General features: G+C 41.7%; 1 long non-coding RNA gene across 1 annotated transcript; it reads left to right on the top strand.

The window, feature by feature from the left end:
- The first annotated feature begins 477 nt into the window (after nucleotides 1-477).
- Nucleotides 478-6,726, top strand: LOC118987340 (uncharacterized). The gene is made up of 3 exons (XR_005066547.1): nucleotides 478-604; nucleotides 3,797-3,976; nucleotides 6,081-6,726. It is a non-coding gene; the product is annotated as an uncharacterized LOC118987340 (long non-coding RNA).
- The last annotated feature ends 11,539 nt before the right edge of the window (nucleotides 6,727-18,265 follow it).

The following is an 18,265-nucleotide window of genomic DNA, read 5'->3' as shown; positions in this document are numbered from 1 at the left end:
GACACTCAGAGAGGCAGTAGGTGACAGGGAGGGGCTAAGCCAGGGCCTGCCTACTGGACTGCACACACAAACATGTTTTTGAAGCCCTTTATACACTCAGCAGGGAACATGCTGTTCTCTCTGGGAGGTTGCCAGAAACTTATGAGAGAGTTAGATCAATGCCAAGCATAGACACCAAGGCCTCTCTCCTGCTCATAAGGGGACAGTGTGTGGCGCTGGGTGACCCCCCACCCCCACCCCCTTGCTCCTCCAGCCTTCCAAACCAAGAGTACAGAACGTTTCCATGTGTGTCTCAATCACTTGGTTACTTGTTAAATGTTTACTAGAGAGTTATACATTTCGGGACAACTGTAATTACACTGTCTAAAGCCAAATGTAATGTGTTCCTCTTTTGTGTATTTGTTCTGCACCTGAAAGCCTCAGGCTATGGACCTTTGGAGCTGCAGCACCCGGGGAAAAAACCACGATCTTTTCCCATTTCAAACAGGTCCAGGTGCAGTGTGAGCTGCTGCCGTCCCAGGTTAGCTTCGGCAAAGGGCACAAGGGTAGACTGAAGTTCTACCAGCGCAGGCAAAGCAGAGAAAACCTGAATCTTCTCTCAGAGGTAATAGATGTCTCTCCGCTCTCTTCCCTAGACTCCCTGTAAATCCTCAATGTCTCTGTCTTGACCCAGCTCTAAAACCAAATATTTAGAAATATTTCCTGCTCTCTAATAATAGAAAGAATCAAGTGCCAATTTTTAAATAAATATTTTTTAAGTTTTTCATATAGTCCCTATATTTGTATAAGGTATACCTTTTTGTTTGAAACTGTTCGTGTAGTTTTCAAGCTTCTAATTTTCAACTACTTTTTTGGTTTATGAAATTGACACGAACCAAGATGCATTCCCAAGGCGTCAACTATTTGAAATGTAGGCATTTACTCCATCCATCCATCCATCCGTTTATCCATCCGGTACTTTGTGAGTTTAAAGCCCCTACAAGTAACTAACCAGTTTTCATAGGCTTGAAGTTGAGAACCTACGGTAATTAAGAGCTGGTAAATGTCATGTAGATCCTTCTTGCTTATTAAGCAACTGAAAATAGAAAAGCTCAGGGGAGAATGATCTGTGTAAATGTTAAGGATTCTGCCATGGAGAGATTTCACCAACCGTATGTCACTGCAAAATATAGAAAGTCAAGTCCAGGCAGGATACAGCTCCTTCTGGCCTCGGGATCTGCTAATTGGTTTCACACGTATGTGGCTGGAACCCGCAGGGGCCGGGAGATATTTCACTGAAAGATATGTCTGAGTCAGATTGAGGGAGCCGTTACCGCACTGAGCTGCGGCTGTAATCAGTGTTAGTGTGAGGATGACGCCTCATTTAGGGAGGTATTGACAGTCAAAAAGAACTCAATTTGAATGCCATCTCACGGTTCCAAAGCGTGACCTTGGGCTGGTCATTCATATCATTTATGTATTTGATAATATTTATTGAGCCCTGTTTCGTGCCAAACATGAGGCAAGGTGGTGGAAATTCCCCTACCCTGATGAGCATAACATTAATTATTATTTGTGCTTACCTTTCTTAGGGTACACCAATCCCTAACACGTAGAGTGGGGTGGAGTTCATCTCCACTGTATGTGGGGTGGGACTCTGAGTGGGGCTTTTCTTACTGTCTCAGAATTGCCAACGGGGTTGTGAAGTGGGAGGTAAATGGAAGTTTGGGATTTATTAGGGGGCAAATTGCTTTGACAGTTATCACTCTCCACCCACTGATGTAATTTTGAGGGAATGACTGTATTGTAAATCTTCAGCTTCTGAAAGAGTTCGTGTCTTTTCCTTCCATTCTTGGGCGGGGGGTGCTCCTCCTAAATGAAGCGATTGGGGTGTTCCAAGAAAATGATTTGCAGAGATGGGGGTGGAGGGGGCTGACAAGAAGTTAAGCCTGGGGTTTTGTTTTTCAGTTGGCTACTGCCCTATGCAGTGGGCTTGCTGCACTGCCTGATAAGCAAAGGGAAGAGATTTAGGGAGAGGGCTCGGGGTAGAGAAAACGAGCAGTCGGGGAGTAGGGCACACCCCATCATCTGGCAGGAAAAGAGTGCACACATCTCCTTGTAGGTCGAGTGGACCCCGCAGAAGGCCTGAGTTACTGTCACAAAACCCTACTCTAAACTGTGAGTCGCTAAGAGGAGAGACCCCAGCAGGGAGTCTGTGCGGTGGATTGTACTAGGATGGGAGCTGAGCGAGACTGGAAAATGTCCACAGCGGCTGATTTCCCAGGAAACGTGGCATGGGGAAGCCCCCCAAAGGGCCTTCCAGAGTGTCACCAGGTGTCTCCCAAGAGGGGTGGCATTTGGGTGTCACGGGAGAGGTCAGAGACCACAGTGACAGCTGGTATGTAAAAGCATTCTGCTTCTTCTGTGGGTTCTGTCTCTCCGAACTTGACACAGAAAGGGACCCAGCAGAGGCAGGGGTTAGGTTAGGGGTTAGGGGGGACATCAGTAGAATCCCCTTCTCTTTTTCCACATCCGTGCCTCAGGCCTGTCCCTGGGTCTAGGGGAGGAAAGGGGCATTTAAATTGGGTGGAAAATAAAGTGGACGGCACTGGAGTGTATATTTTACAACCTGAAAGGATTAGAAACCTTGCATCTGCTGGAGATGCCGTAAAGTCCAGGGAAGGAGAGGTTTGATGGAATGTCTGCAGCAGTGACTGGAAAATAAAAAGCCCATGCCTTGAGCCCTGCTGGGTTCACGGTGCTCAGTAAACTGCCGACAAATGAAAAATGCTCAGCGAATAAATACCCAGTGCTGTTATTATTCCTAGTCACCTAAACAGAATGAATATTCAGGAAATATCTACATGCATTTAAATATTGAAAAGCAAATGCAACATTTTTACGTGCTGCTCAACCTGCTAAGTATCCCTTTCCTCAGCTGTAAAATGGGAGTTTTGACAAGGACCACCCTGAGTGGTTGTGACGGTGAGGGAGATGATTACGTAAAGCATTTGGCCCAGGGCTAAGTCCACAGGTGATGTTCAAAAAATAACTGCTTTCCGCTTCCCAGGGTCTGAAGACACTCCTGGGTGGAGAGGGGCGTATTAAAAAAAACCCTGACCGTTCATTTGCGCATTCAGCCATCGAGAGCTGGTGGTCATTCGTGTGGCATCATTAAGAGGAGCCACAGAAGATCAGGGCTATTGGAGCAGAATGATGTGCTGGTATTCTAATATTTATTGCATGACATATTGCTATCCTGATATTAATATTCATAATTTATTTTAAGTGTTCAGAATTCAGAAAAAAATAAGGAATTATCAAAACTAAGTATTTGATATATTTTGCATATAAAATATAAATACAATAAATACATGTTACATAACATTGAACCAAAGTTGAATTTCAAAAACATAAGTGTTGAATATGTATATGATCATTCTAATTTGAATTAATGGTAGGGGAAAAGCAATAAAAATAAGTATGCAAAATAAGCTAAACATTATATAAAATGAAGAAGAATTAGTCTTGAAAATGAATAAGATTATTTATTTTTTGGTGGGTATAATCTTAAGCACAATGCGTACTGATGCTGTTATCTTCGGTGGTGAGCCTAATGATTGGGCAAACTTTTTCAGCCACTAGAAAAGTTCTTGCATATTTTATACTAGTTGGAGAAATAGTGAGGAGGTAAATATCAACTAAATTTGAATATTTTTCTCTGAATTTTATCTACAAATAATCTCATGTGGAAATACAAAGGCAATCTTTTAGAAATTTTAATTTTTGTTAAAGGCTTTAATTTTTTTTGCTATAGTTTTTGTTATTAAGACCCAGCAGTCAATTTGCAAGATGCCTGGTTCTTAGTTTCTGCTGTGAAAGAGGCTTTGTTTAAACCCACGAACCGATGGGTCTGGCAGATAAGAAGTTGCCACCATTGGACGCTGACTGTGTTCCCCGTCAGCCTGACCCCATTGGGAGTGCAGGTATCTCCAGGGTAAGACTGACTCTTTGTTCTTATAATTAATTCTCTTTTAGGGAGGCTGTCTTTCTTTACATATTCAGGAAACACTAAAAAGGAAAAAAAAACCCTTCTTTTAAGCATTGGAACTAGAGTGAATTTGACCTGGGAAAATCTGGGTTAGTGTTCCAGACTTGTTCAAATACACTGAGAGATTATAAATCCTCCACTTCAATGCTGAGTTTAACTCTCTAGGTACTTCTCACAGTGTAAATACTTCAGAGTTTTAGAATGCCGAAATAGTGGCAGCACACGGTGGAGGCGGGGGATTTTCCTTTCTTTTCCCTCAGAGTTCTTCTGGCTGGTCTAATAATTAAACTGACGTGAGACAGATCAACTTAAGAGAATGACCAAATGCAAAATATACGCACGGTTTCTGGGGGGTTTCATAAGAATATAGAGACTGGGACAAATGGGGCTGATAAGGCTTGTATGCCATCTTGAGCTAAGCAGAAGGAAGTTAGTGGTTTGGGCTTCCAGCGGAAGGCAGGCAATTTACAGGCAGAAGAGAAGGAGCAAACATTTGGTGAACAAATCTTGTTGGGTCAACCAGAAACAATGGACACAGATGGGTGTCTAACAAAGAGACTTGCTTGGCTCCTCCCGGTCTCCTCCATATTTAACTATAGTGATTGTGGAAGAAAATGAGGTTCTATGAAAAGTAACCTGACTAAGCGATCTGATCATAGATTCCTGACTGCAGGTGATGGTGGGTAACCATGCCCCAGGCATATAATTTCTATGGTAAAAGGTTTACCTTGCCTTAAGCAGCGAGTCCAGTCCACTGTGTCTGAGCATCTAGGTTAACACACCTTTGAAACATCTCCTCTCATCCCCCTCCCTCTAAAACCTGAGAGCTCAAAATCTTAACTAACCTGTAATCTGCTTCCTATCTTGGTTTCTCCCACCTTCACGTAATCTTTACATTTCCTCCTTAATGTCAAATGCATACAAGAAACTGCAAAACTGCTATTCTCTAGAGCATTTGTGATCTTGTTCTGTGGATTTTGTCATCCGTTTGGCTCCAATAAACTCTTTAAAACTTGTCTGCAGGTTTGGCCGTTTCTTATGTCAACATCGTTTAGGGCAAGAGCCCTCTTCCCGGAGCTGGCCCTCTATCTAAATTCTTGAAAGCAGTTAGGGGGAAGAAGGGTTCTCCCTGAGTCTTCTCTTTCTTAAAAAATAACCTGCTTAAATTAATCAATGTCCCAAACAAGCCTATTTTGGGGAAGGAAGCTGCTCCCCTTAACACCAACATGCTATACTGGAGTTATAGAATATTGAAAGTTGACACAGAATTACTAATTAAAATCATCTTGCTTAGAAAGTTTTCCTCCATGAAATGACTATAGCACCGTCTAAGTTCCCCTTTTGAGTAAGTCCACATTGATTGAAGACAACTTGGCATTTATTTTTTACCAGCCAAGTGCTCAAGAATGGGACCTAGACCAAGTCCATTGCTTTTTGAGGCTGGACAGGGGAAAGATAACAATGCATAAGCAGGACCATAATATGATTTTAGGGTAAAACCCAAGGAAGAAAATGCAGCAGGTTGGCCTTGGAAAACCTTGGGCTGCCTCCTGGAGGCAAAGTGGACTTGGAAGAAATGGTGATGAAATCAGGTGTTTAAAAAATTAATAATAAAAATTTAACGAAGTAATTGGGAGATCTAATTGGCTTTATTAAGTGATTCATGAATCAGGCAGCATCCCATCCAGCATGTAGAGATGTATTCTAAGGGGTCATATAAAAGGAAAGGTTTTTGTAGGAAGAAGGGTGGGACAAGGGAGCTATTAACCAGTGAAACAAAATTATTTTGGGCCGGGTCACTGTGTACGGCAGGGGGGGAGGGGAGGGAGGGAATCTCTACTGTGCTTCTTCTTCCTCTGGGGGATGGGGAAGGCCTAGGACAGATGACCTCATTGGTGCTGACCAGAAAATTCCAGACTGGTTGATTAAGAGTACATTTCTGGGAAGAGTGGAAACTGCAATTAGGTCAGACATTAAATCTAGGTTTGGTATCATGGGCTTCAGTGTGAGTGATGCCATTTTGAGCCTGTGGTTTTTCCCTTTCACCCAGGAAAGGGCTAGAGCACAGACGGACACCTCGTCTCCACCACCTCATCTTATTGAAAGCCCTTGTACAAAGTTCAACTGAGAAGATACATCTTTAAAAAGAGACAGTCCACGCTCTTAACAACCCGAGGAAGGGGGAAAATCATATGTAGTATGCGCAAATTTAGAGAAGAAAAACATGAATTAGTACAGTCAGAGAAAATATTCAGGAAGACATGAAGAGTTAATAAAGTCAGAAAAAGGAGTAATGAAATAATGAAGTTCCTATGGGGGGCATATTTTGAGCCAGATTTTGAGAAGTTGGATGTGGGTTGATAAAGAGGAAATGTCTTTGGCTTCTTTTTGCAAGGTAGTGTCAATTCTGAGGGCCTTCTTTTCTGGCAAACAGAGGGAAATGGGCAAGTCTGGAGATTTCTCTTTATGTAAGTCTAGGAGGTTTCCTGAAACTTTCCAGAGAATCCAATGTTTTCTTTGCTGTTGGTTGTTTCCCATAAATTAGGTTTAATTACAGTATCTTCCCAGAAGCATAGTTTTGATAAATAGAGCGATTTTCTTTCTCTGCTGGGAATGAAAAAGAAAGCTAAAGCTTTAACAAGATTTCCTTTAAAGCAACAGCCTTCTTTTGCAAGACAAAAAAAATTTTCCTCATTTTACATTTCAGATAAAGGATTTAAAAAAGTCACATCTAAGTCCTGTGAAGTAAATAGAAACATCACAAGAGATGTATCAAATTAGCAGTCAGAGCATTTTAGGTGTGGCAAACCTGAGGTCAAAGTTGGTGTAAGCTTTTCCAACTGGTGGGCTTTGATAGTCTACAGATATCCACTAAACAGTTTTAATCCACCCAATGTTGTTTTTAAATTTCTTATCCAAATTTGAATAGAGTAGTTGTGATTTGCTAAGTAAAATAACGACCAGGTCAGCTTTTTAACGTAACATTGAAGATTCTATAAGATCTAACAAAATCTCTACCACCTTCAACTTCTGCCAGCTTTGCTCTGATTACCCAATGGTTTTAAGAATTTGAATTTGTTGCCAGCAATTTTCTGTTCCTGTTCTACTTGACACTTTCCCACCCTTGAATCTGCTCCGCCTCAGACGCACTGGAACTCTCCTGGTGCGAGAGATGCATGATGGGGAGTGGTAAGGAAGATGGTGACAGGTGTGGTGGGCTGACTGTGTCCACACAAAAGGGGTTGTAGTCCGAAATGTCAGGACCTGGGAATGTCATCTGGTGTCGAAATAAGGTCTTTGCAGATGATTGAGTTAAAATGAGGTCAGTGGGGTAGGCCCTAATCCAGTTGGACTGTGTCATTATTAAAAGGGAACTGTGAACACACAGAGAGGAGACACTATGAAGACACAGGGAGAATACCATCTACCAGTGAAGGGAGTCTCAAGGCTAGCAGCAAGTAGGAGAGAGGCGCGGAACAGATTCTGTCTCATACTCCTCAGAAAGGATCAACTTTTTAACAGCTTAAATTCAGATTTCTAGCCTTCAAAACCATTAGACAAAAAGTTTCTGTTCTTGTTCTGGCTGGTGTGACTCTGTTGGTTGGGCATCACCCCACAAGGTGGAAGATTGCCAGTCCTATTCCTGGTGAGGACACATGCGTTCAATCCCTGGTCAGGGCGAATTTGGAAGGCAACTGATTGATGTCTCTCTCTCACATCGATGTTTCTCCCCGTCTCTTCCTCACTCCTCCCCGCCTCTCTAAAATCAAAAAATAAAAATAAAAAGTTTATGTTGTGTAAGCCACACAGTTTCTGGTACTTTTTCACTGCAGCCCCTGGAAACTTGCATGGTGGGGAAGGACCTTCACAGTTAGTTTGACAGCGGGGCTCCAGAGCACTGCGAATGGAATCCAATACCTAAAAGTTGAAGTCAAAGCACTTGTCCTATTTTTAAATACTAATCTTTAAAATATATATTCAATGATAACAGAGCTAGAAAACAAACAGGAGTGACAGAAAACATCCTATACTTAAAATTTCAAAATTGTGTCTTCCCCCTTCGTGGGTCTTTCCCTCTGAACTGACTTTTCCTCTGGCTTCTTCCTGCAGAATGTGTCCATCCCTGTTGTCTGTGCCTGGTAAATTTGAGTCTCTCTTAAATGTAAAAGTGAAAAGGTATTTCATTTTGAATATTAAAATAGGTACCTAGCCCTGGGTCCTGTGGCTCAGAGGATTGAGCGCTGGTCTGCAAACGGAAAGGTTGCCAGTTAGATTCCTGGTCAGGGCACAGGCCTGGGTTGCAGGCCAGGTCTGCACTTGGGGGTGTGGGAGAGACTAGCAATCAGTGTATCTCTTGCACATCAATGTTTCTCTCCCTTTCTCTCTAAAAGTAAATGAGTACAACCTTTATTATAAAAAGAAAATTCTTTTGGGGTTCCCCTTGGAGCCATAATTCAAAACAAGTGTTTATTCTTAACATGATCTTTAGTAGAGATGAAAATTGTGATAAGATAAATCCATGACCACTGGGGAAAAAGTTGTAAGTTATTCTCCAGTCTTCGCTAAATAACCCCATTTCTTCTCATCTTAAAGGTTTTGGCTCTCAACTGTCAGTCATTTGAATTCTTAGAGATGGACCCCTCATCAATTTCTCCAGGTTAAGATATACATCAACCAAATGGAAATGAATGTTTAATGCATGAAGTAAAAGTAACTAGTATGTACGTAGAGAGGAAAACTTTCCGCGCTAAACTTTCTAGATAAAAGTCAAAGTCCTTGTATACTGAGCTCCTCAGATAAAAATGACGTGTGCAGTGATTTAATATTCCCTTTAAAAAATACAAAGACATGGAGGAAGTATTTTGCTCACCATGTCAATATTCCTTTGAGAAGTAAGAAAGAAAATGATATGTTTTGGGGAGTTCTTCAGTTTAGCTCCACAGAGACTTAAACATGTTTTGACCGGCACAGACCCTTCTACTGAGCTTTAAAGCTTCCTGTCCGTGCTCCAGACTGTCTTGTGTACAAATGCATCTCTGATTGTGTAGATGCTACCTTGATCATTCAGCTCTTTGGTTAAAACCCATTATGGCTTTATACTGGGTGTCAGATCATGTCTACACTTTTCAAGATCCTAGGTAGTCTCTACCTATCCCAATTTCTTTTTTTTTAGTATTTTTATTTTTTAAAATTTATATTTTATTTATTTATCTTTAGAGGGGAAGGGAAGGAGAGAGGGAGAGAAATACAATGTATGGTTGCCTCTGCCGAGGACACACAATGTATCGTGTGTCCCCTGCCAGGAACTGACCTGCAACCCAGGCATGTGCCCTGACTGGGAATCAAACCGTGATCCTCTAGTTCGCAGGCCCGTGCTCAATCCACTGAGCTACACCAGCCAGGGCCCCAATTTCTTTAATTTGTCTCCTGAGGATATATTTTTATTGATCTGAGAGGGAAAGGACGGCGGTGGGGAGAGAGAGACATTGATGTGAGAGAGGAACATTGATCAGTTGCCTCCCAGGGATCAAACCCGTAAGCTATGTATGTGCCCTGACCAAAAATCAAATCTGCAATTTTTTGGTGTATAGGGTGATGCTCCAACCAACTGAGCCACCTGGCCAAAGCTATCCCAAATTTTTATTCCTTAGTTCCCCTTGTCAATTCCAATATGGGTTTACACACATAACACTTACTCAAATACACAATCACACACACACAATCCATATTTCATATTCTGGCCCTGGAATCATTACACTTTCTGCAATACACTTATATATTTTTTCCCTCCTAGCTGGATTCTAAACTTAGTTAAAACTTCAATTTCCTTCTAGGAAGTTCTGTTTCCCTCCAGGAAGCTACCCTGATAACATTTATCTCAATTATCCCTGCTACTTTTTAAGGATGAGACTAACCAGTGCTTGGTTAAATATGCTCTTTTACATTGCTTTTGAATTTTTTATGAACATATATGAACATATTTTTTATGAACATATAGAATTTTTTATGAACAAAATTATGAACATATAATTTTTAAGCTTCCTTTGTATCTCTCACAGTCTTGGGCACCTAACGAAGCATAATAGAGAAGCATTCAATGTCAGCCACCCCCCTTCCACCTCCCTCCCTGTGGAATGCTGCAGGAAGGACTCAATGCAAAGCATCTGGGGGGGTTTCAGCAGAAAAATAACTTATTAAAGAATAGTGGAAACTACCCTGATGTCCATTGAAGTAGAATGGATAAATACATTGTGATATAAGTTGTACAATGACACATACTACAATGAAAAAGAACAAATCATCAATGTGTATTACAAAATAAACGCACTTCACAGATAGGATATTGAGTGAATAAAACTGGACATTATATACCGAGTACATACTATGTATCTCCATTTGTATACAATTCAGAAATAGGCAAAGCAAACCTATGGTGTTACTACCATCAGGCTGGTCGTTCATTTTGGGTGGTCAGAGGGCTGCAAGGTGTGGTTCAGGGTGCTGCTGACACCGTGTGCTCTGTCTGGAACTTTCATCGAGTACTTCAGTGTTGAGGTGCGCTCCTATTGCTATGTACGTCTTCATGAAAGTCACACAGAAAGAGATCAAAAGGAGGGCTATTGATCAGTCAAAGTATTACCTGAAAATGCTGGAGACATAGCTTTTAGTCTGTAGGTCTGAGCGTACTTCCTAAATTTGGCACAGAACTTGAATGAGCAAATTGCCATGGAGCCCTACATGCTGTTTGCTCTGTGGGCCCTTCCCCAGAAACAAGCACCTGACGCTTGGTCATATGAGTATGTGCATTTGCTTGTTTTCTGTCTTCTGAACTAGAATGCGAGTCTACTGCCTGCACCTAGTGGGTGAGTACTCAGCAAATTTTTATTGAATGCATTTGCCTTGCTTGTAACTGAGCTAAACTCTCCTTCTCTCAGATGCATTTATTTTTAGGTATATTAATCGCATCCATCAGGGTGCAGTCAATTCTTGCTGTCCTGGGACACACATTCTTTAAATCAATTTCCCAGATTCCTTGTCTGACTCATCAGCAAAGCATCCTTATATGAGAACCCAAGGTACCAAAAATGCCCATCCATCCTTTTCTCCTGGGTGGACAGTGGCGATCAGGCTCATCGGCAGCCTCCACAGCTTTCACCATCCCTGTAGACCAAGAAAGGAAGAAATGGCTCCCCCCACCCTTGGCTCCCCTCTGCCTCTCTGTGCATCCGAATTCTGTGGGAGCTGTTCTCCAGGCACTGATCAAGATCGAAATAACCATTCCTCATAAACCCTATTTTCCCCCATAATCTTTTGATGCCAGACCCTCAATTTATCATCTTCTGTGTTCTGACCTCCGCAATACTCATCTCTTTTGACAATATCACTCTTTCTTCTTCTTTTCCAAGCTCTTTCCTGTGTCTTCTGACACCTAGCCCAACGCACCAGCTAAGCGAACGTTCCTTTATTGTATTACATTCGTATAAACTTGACATTTCCAAATCACACAGATATCTCTGGGTTAGGATGGGCAGTTCCAGGGCCCATCTCTCCATGATTTCCTCATGCCATAGCTTCTCTGAGCGTGCATGAAGAAGCCCTATAACTTTGCAGCTCATGCCCATTTCCCTCTTTTTTCTCTCTTCCATGAAATCTGGGATACCCCTCTGTTCCTCTCAGACTAGAGTTTGAGCATTAGGTTCCCCTTAATAGTGTCTTGCACAGAGCAGAAGTTTTAATGTGAATAAAAATCCACTTAACAATTTTTTTCTATAGGGATCAGACTTTTAATGCTCTATTTAAAAAACTCATCACCACAACCAGGGCCATCTAGTTTTTCTTCTATGTTTTCTTTATTTTTTTTTCATTTTTAATTGTTGCTCAAGTAATGTTGTCTCCCTTTCCCCTGTGTTTTCTTTTAGACGTTTTATAGGTTTATGTGTTTTTTTTTAAAGATTTTTATTTATTTATTTATCTTTAGAGGGGAAGGAGAGGGAGAGAAACATCAATGTATGGTTGCCTTTCTTGCATCCCCTGCTGGGAGTTGGCCTGCAGGGAACCAGCCTGCAACCCAGGCATGTGCCCTGACTGGGAATATAGGTTTATGTTTTATGTTCATGTCTATAATCTACTTTGAATTCCATTTTGTAGAAGGTGTAAGATTTTTTTTTGTCTTACGATTTTTTTTTTGCATATGGATATCTAATTGTTCCAGCATTAATTGTTGAAAAGATAATCCTTTCTCCGTGAGATTGCTCTGGCACATTTGTCAACAATCAGTTACCTGTGTTTGTTTGGGCCTCTCTTCAGCGGTCTCTATGCTGCTCGTTGGTCTGTGGGTCTACGCTTTCACCAGCCCTCTGCTGTTTCGTTTACTGTAGCTCTGGGGGCTTTAGAAAGCAGTGTGATCTTGATCTTGAAATCAAGTAGTGTGAGTCCTTCAACTTTGTTCTTCTTTAATTGGTGTGATTACCCGATTTTTCTTCTTTAGCTTGCTCTGTGGCAGGTTACACCGGTTGATGTTTCAGTATCAGTTGATGTATCAGACCTGCAGGAAATCTCTCTGTCCTCAGACCTCTGATCCTCTCCTTCTCCCACTTCTCCACAAATAAGCTTCACAGACAAAAATAGGATCCACCTACAACTTCCGCAAATTTCTCTTGCTGCAATGGAAGGCTTGTTTCTCCGCAGAGCTACTGGAATTCACCTCCACTCTGACCTCAGACTTTCCCGCTGTGGTGACATTCTTTTGGTTCGCTAGCATCCTTTCCTTCAGGGAAATCTCTATTCCCCTTTCATATTATTCTGCTCAGTCTATACCGTTCAAATTGGGCCAACTGTCATCCCCCTCCCCCCATTCCCCGAGCCCTGTGGGGAGGCACATGACCCAACCTTGGACAATTGGAATATTCCACTCCTGTGTTGACAAAGGCATCCGACCAAAGTGGAGCCTGGCCACTGTCCTGGGGAAGGTGGAGTTATCTTTTCCTTTTGAAGGGTCTGTCCGATGAGCCAAGACGAAAGAAACCTGCAGAGGTGGGAACAAAAGGCAGCCAGAAAGCCCGTGTGGCTGGAGGGGAGAGTGGCTCGGGTAGAATGTTAGGAGATCAGTCTGAAGATGAAGTTAAGACCAGACCTTGAAAACAAAGCAAAGAGTTTTGATTTGATTCCAAGAAAATCGAGAATTGCAGGGTTTTTCCCGGAAAAAAATATGATCCGATTTACATCATTAACCCTACTCTCCCTCTTGAAATATTCTCTGTTCTGGGATACCTCTGATTTTCCTCTTACCTCTCTCACAGCCTGCCACTCCTGTACTCAACTGCTAACTGCAGGCCCTTTCTGGCTGGGAGGACAGAAAGTCCCCTCCTTCTCCTTTCAGCACAGCCTTCTTACACCCGCACCCTCAGGGCTTCTGTGGCCATCTTTACTCTGGCCATTCTTCCCAGATTTGGATCTTGAGCTAGATCTCTCGTCCGAATTTTAGCTTTCACATACCTAATTGCCTCTTTAAAAAAAAAGATTTTATTTACTTTCAGAGAGAAGGGAAGGGACTAAGAAAGAGGAGAGAAATAGCTACATGCAAAAGATATATCAGTCAGTTGCCTCTTTGCACATCCCCAGCCAGGGACCTAACCTGCAACTTGGGCATGTGCCCTGACTGGGAATCAAACCGGCGACCTTTCAGCTCACAGGCTGGTGCTCAATCCACTGAGCCACACCACCCCAGGCTCTAGCGTCTTTGACATGCCCACCTGAGTGCTTCATATGCACTTCCAGCAGACATGAAAATAACTAGTTGCATAACCTCCATCCTGCAACCTGCCTCTCCTCAAAATACCTACCTGTCAGTGAATGAAAGGGATAACCATTCACCCACATAATCCAACTTTCGATTTTTGCAACACTCCAATTTTTCTTTCTCATCCATTCAATTACCAAACTCTGTTTACTCCAGCTCCCACACATTTCTTAGGTCTGGCTGCATTTCTTTATTCTCATTGCCACAAATGTACAGTTGCTTACTTCCCCACCCCCATTTTTCATTCTGCTTCCAATCAAATCCATTCTACACACTGTAGCTGCACCCAACTTTTAAAAATAACAACCAGAAATCATGTTACTATCCCCACCTGGACACTTTTGATGACTTCTTATGGCCAGATTGTAAAAGAAACGTTCGAAGTGTACTAAGCATTTCATGGTTTGGTCTCTTCTTATGTCTCTGATTTCATTACATACCAGTTTCATTTCTACTCCAGACATCAGCCACACAATCTTTCTTTCATTTTAGCGAAATCACCATTCAGTTATCTGCCTTAACCCTCACACACGCTGCGCCCTCTCTGTTCTACCCCAGGTACCTGGCCTCCACTAGCTTTGCTTTTTGCTAATTCTCATTTCTTCTCCATGCCTCAGGCTAAATGTTACGCATCAGGGATATCTTCTACCACTTACCCCTTCCCCTCTATAGAGTAGATTAGATCTTATTTTACCTTTCCATAGCCCTCTGAAGGTCACTATCTTCATAATTGTCAGGAAGTGAAGATTTTTATGTGTCTGCATAGTTAGGGCTTTCTGGGGAAATTTTTGCCAGGACTTAATGTTAAAGGATAGATCTTGAAATTTGATAGTAAGAGACTTGCCTTTCTGGAGATATGTGCTTGTTTCACGGGATGACTAGACTCTTAGGTTTGAAGACATTCCAAGAACTGTAAACTCAGAAAAACTTTTTATATTCCAAAAGGTAAGATCTGAGAATTCTTCCTCTTCTCTCTCAAAATAGTTTGTGTACCTTAGGGAGCGAAGTTTTCTCTCACTGTCGCATGGAAACAAAAAGGGGGGCCAGTTCCTCTTTTATATTAACTCTCCGATTTTTGAAGGGTTCTTCGCCTATGGTACAGACCCCAGTACGTAGAAGGCGACATTTGCCTATCAATGCATCACCCCTGAAAGGAGAAAAATTGGGTCCAAGGGGACTGATGCAGTTTTTCCAAGTAAGTATAAAGAGTTTGTTCTTGCCCCAGAAATCTTATAACTGACTCTCAAGGTAATATGAATACCTATTGATATTACAACATATCAGTATTTACAAATTTAATCTCTATGTTCACAAATAGACTACACTGCCCTTGAACACTGGAATCATTGTGATTCATGTTGGTATTTCTAGTGTTTGGAAGCATGTGGTGCTTAAGAAATCTTTGTTTATTGCTTGCTGAATAAGTAAGTGAATTGCCTTGTTGATGTGAGAATGTCCAAAGCTCTGGAGAATTTTGGTAAGAGTTTATCTGAGCCAAATTGATGACATTTTCTGGGGTGCAAGATTTCCAATGTTCCAAAGAATCACAGTGTTGCGGTTTCTTTTATGCATTTGAAATTAGGGAAGGAATATAAGGGAGATTACAAGAAGGTGGGAAAAAGCAAGGCTTGGATTGGATTACTGGATAATTAATGAGATTATGTGTTCTCTCCAGGGTGGTCTCTCCAGGGTGGTCACTTTTACTAGCAGGGATCTAAAAAGAAGCATTTCAGATAGGCATTAATTTAGATGCACGGAAACAGTGAACAGGGCTTGCTTAGGCAAACAGAAGCGTTTTACTAAAGGTTACATGCCTGGGGCTTGACTCTCCAGTTAGGAATTTATGATCAGATTACCCTGTGAGGTTACTTTCCATAGAACCCCTTTTACCATCTATAGAACCTCTTTTTTGTCCACTGCCTCAATGCCCGAAGGATAGTTAAGTAGAAGGTGAGGGCTGGACTAACAATGCAAAGCTTTGATGGCTCAGCAAGTAGATAGGGCTTTCTGGTCATACTGTTTGAAAAAATCTGGGGGCCAGCAACTGGTTGGTTAGGCTCAGTGCTGATCAGGCCCACGGCAGTGTTCCTTGTCCCCTGTAGATTAGTTATGGGTTACTAATTTGCATGACCTCACTCTGATTTGTTGCTATGCTGGGTACATTCCTCCAAGAAGCACTGGTTCTTCAGAGCAAAGCACACAGCAAAACTCTGGGGTACACAGTACCTTGAATGAAATCCCAACTCTGTCCCTTGATAGAGGCGATTTACTAGATTCTTTGTGGCTGAGTGCCCATTTGTAAAATAGGTTAAATAACAATATCACAGATGTTGTGAAGGCAAAAGAAGTACATTGCTCTGCCTGGTGTGGTTCAGTGGACTGAGTGTCAGTCTAAGGTTGCTGGTTTGATTCCAGGTCAGGGCACACACCTCGGCCGCAGGCCAGGTCCCCAGTTGAGGGTGTGCAGGAGGTAGCCAGTTGATGTTTCTCTCTCACATAGATGTTTCTCTCGCTCTCTTTCTCCCCTTTTCTCCTCTCTCTAAAAATAAATAAATAAAATCTATTTTTTTAAAAGAGGAGTGCATTTATGTAAAGGGTCTAATATAATGTGTTGAAAGGAAAAAAATAAATTAAGTAATGTAAAATCCTTAGGAAAATACCTGCCACATAAGTTCTGCAGATTTTCTTTTTGCCTACTTAGTATTCAGTTTTAAAAGAGTTCAGAGAGAGAAGTCTAGTGAAGTGAATTTCTGTTCTAATACATGAAATCAATATTTTTGTCCAGTGAAACTATAATTTGAAAATCAACTCAACATAATATAACCTATAGCTTGTCTTTATTTAAGAAACCATTTCCTCAAGTTCAGTGGTAAGTTTTATCTCTAGAGTAATTTCTCCCAAATTAGTGCATGGTAAGTAAAATCTTGCCTGGAACTAGCTGGATTATGTAAAAATAAGAACTGGCCCTGGCTGGTGTGGCTCAGTTGGTTGGAGTGTCATGCCCTAACCGAAGGGCTATGGATTCGATTCCTGATCAGGTCACATGCCTATGTCACAGGTTCAATCCACAATCCAGGTAGATAATACTTTGTCCAGTAGCAGAGGAGAGGTGACCAACTGATGTTTCTCACATCGATGTTTCTCTCTCTCTCTTCCTCTCTCTCTAGAAGCAATGAAAAAATGTCCTTGGGTAAAGATTTTTTAAAAAGTCAAAAAAGAAAAAAAGAAAAGGATCACATCTGACTCTAAACCGCTAAAATATGGGTGTATTTTTAGTTACAAACAAGGAACTATTGTCAGACATTCTAAAAAAAAAGTAAGAAAACATTCTTTACTTTTCAACAAGCTAAGGAATTGTTTTCAAAGGCTTTTAAAAATTCATGTTTTGTGCTTTTCTTTTTTTAGCATTCGGAGGTCTGTGTTCACAAGATGAAATGTGATAGGTAGAAGGGCAAAGAGCCTGCCTGGGGACATCTGAAGCTTAATTGTTACTTAAATAGCTTAAGTCTCTTTTCATCCATTTGACAAACAGTTACTTGAGCAAAGTGCTGTGTATCTTTATGTGCTGATTTATGATGTGCAGAGAGCCAGCTTCTCCTCAGTGTTCAGGGAGGTACGGCTTTGTGCAGTGTCTGGCAAAGGACCAGGAGAGTTAATAAATCTCATTGTGTAACAGATATGGCACCACCATCTACTCAGCCTTTGGTTGGGCAGCATTACCCAACAGGTCAAAGATCTGGGTTTGACCCCTGCCTAAACAGGTTTCAGCCTTGTTCAGCAGTTTCAGGTCACAGCCCATAGCTGGACCTGAGAATACAACCCTGGAGTCATAATCAGGAGACAGGGTATATTAGAGCAAATGCGTTATTATCAGTGATATTGAATGCTTATAATATATGAATTCATACCTGTAGGATGGTACTTTATTTTTATTTCTACTAGCTTTGTACAGGGGCTTAGGAGCCAATATTTAATACTTGTGGCTCAGTTGGTTGGTTACTATATTATCCCCATTTTGCAGATCATAAAACTAAGTCAGAGAGAGAATTTATGTAACTTTTCATGGCTGTTAAGTGGCAGAGCTGGGGTGGAAATCTAAGCAATTCTGGCTGCCGTGTCTACATGCCTGACCATCTGACACTCAGGCGAAAACCCCCTGCTTTCACACATCAGTCAACATGCCACAGATGCTCTCTTTAGTTATTTGAGTTTCAAATTAATTTCTCATTTGAGAAAATTGTGTTAATGGCTCCACTGAATTTTGTAGATATGGTCACACCATTGTGGGACAGTGAAACACATGATCTTAAGATGTTAGCAAATGAAACTGTTTGATCTTTTTACTACCCTAGCCAGTGGCCCGTTGATGCCCATGTTCCATGTCCAGACATTCAAACCGTCTTCAGTTGAGCTCCCGCTTACCCTTGCCACCCTCT

This window comes from Sturnira hondurensis, unplaced genomic scaffold, assembly GCF_014824575.4.
Source record: "Sturnira hondurensis isolate 20B ecotype Veracruz unplaced genomic scaffold, ASM1482457v3 Scaffold0005252, whole genome shotgun sequence".
Taxonomy (NCBI): Eukaryota; Metazoa; Chordata; class Mammalia; order Chiroptera; family Phyllostomidae; genus Sturnira; species Sturnira hondurensis.
The sequence above is the reverse complement of the archived record's forward strand: the minus strand, read 5'-3'. Positions and strand labels throughout refer to the sequence as shown.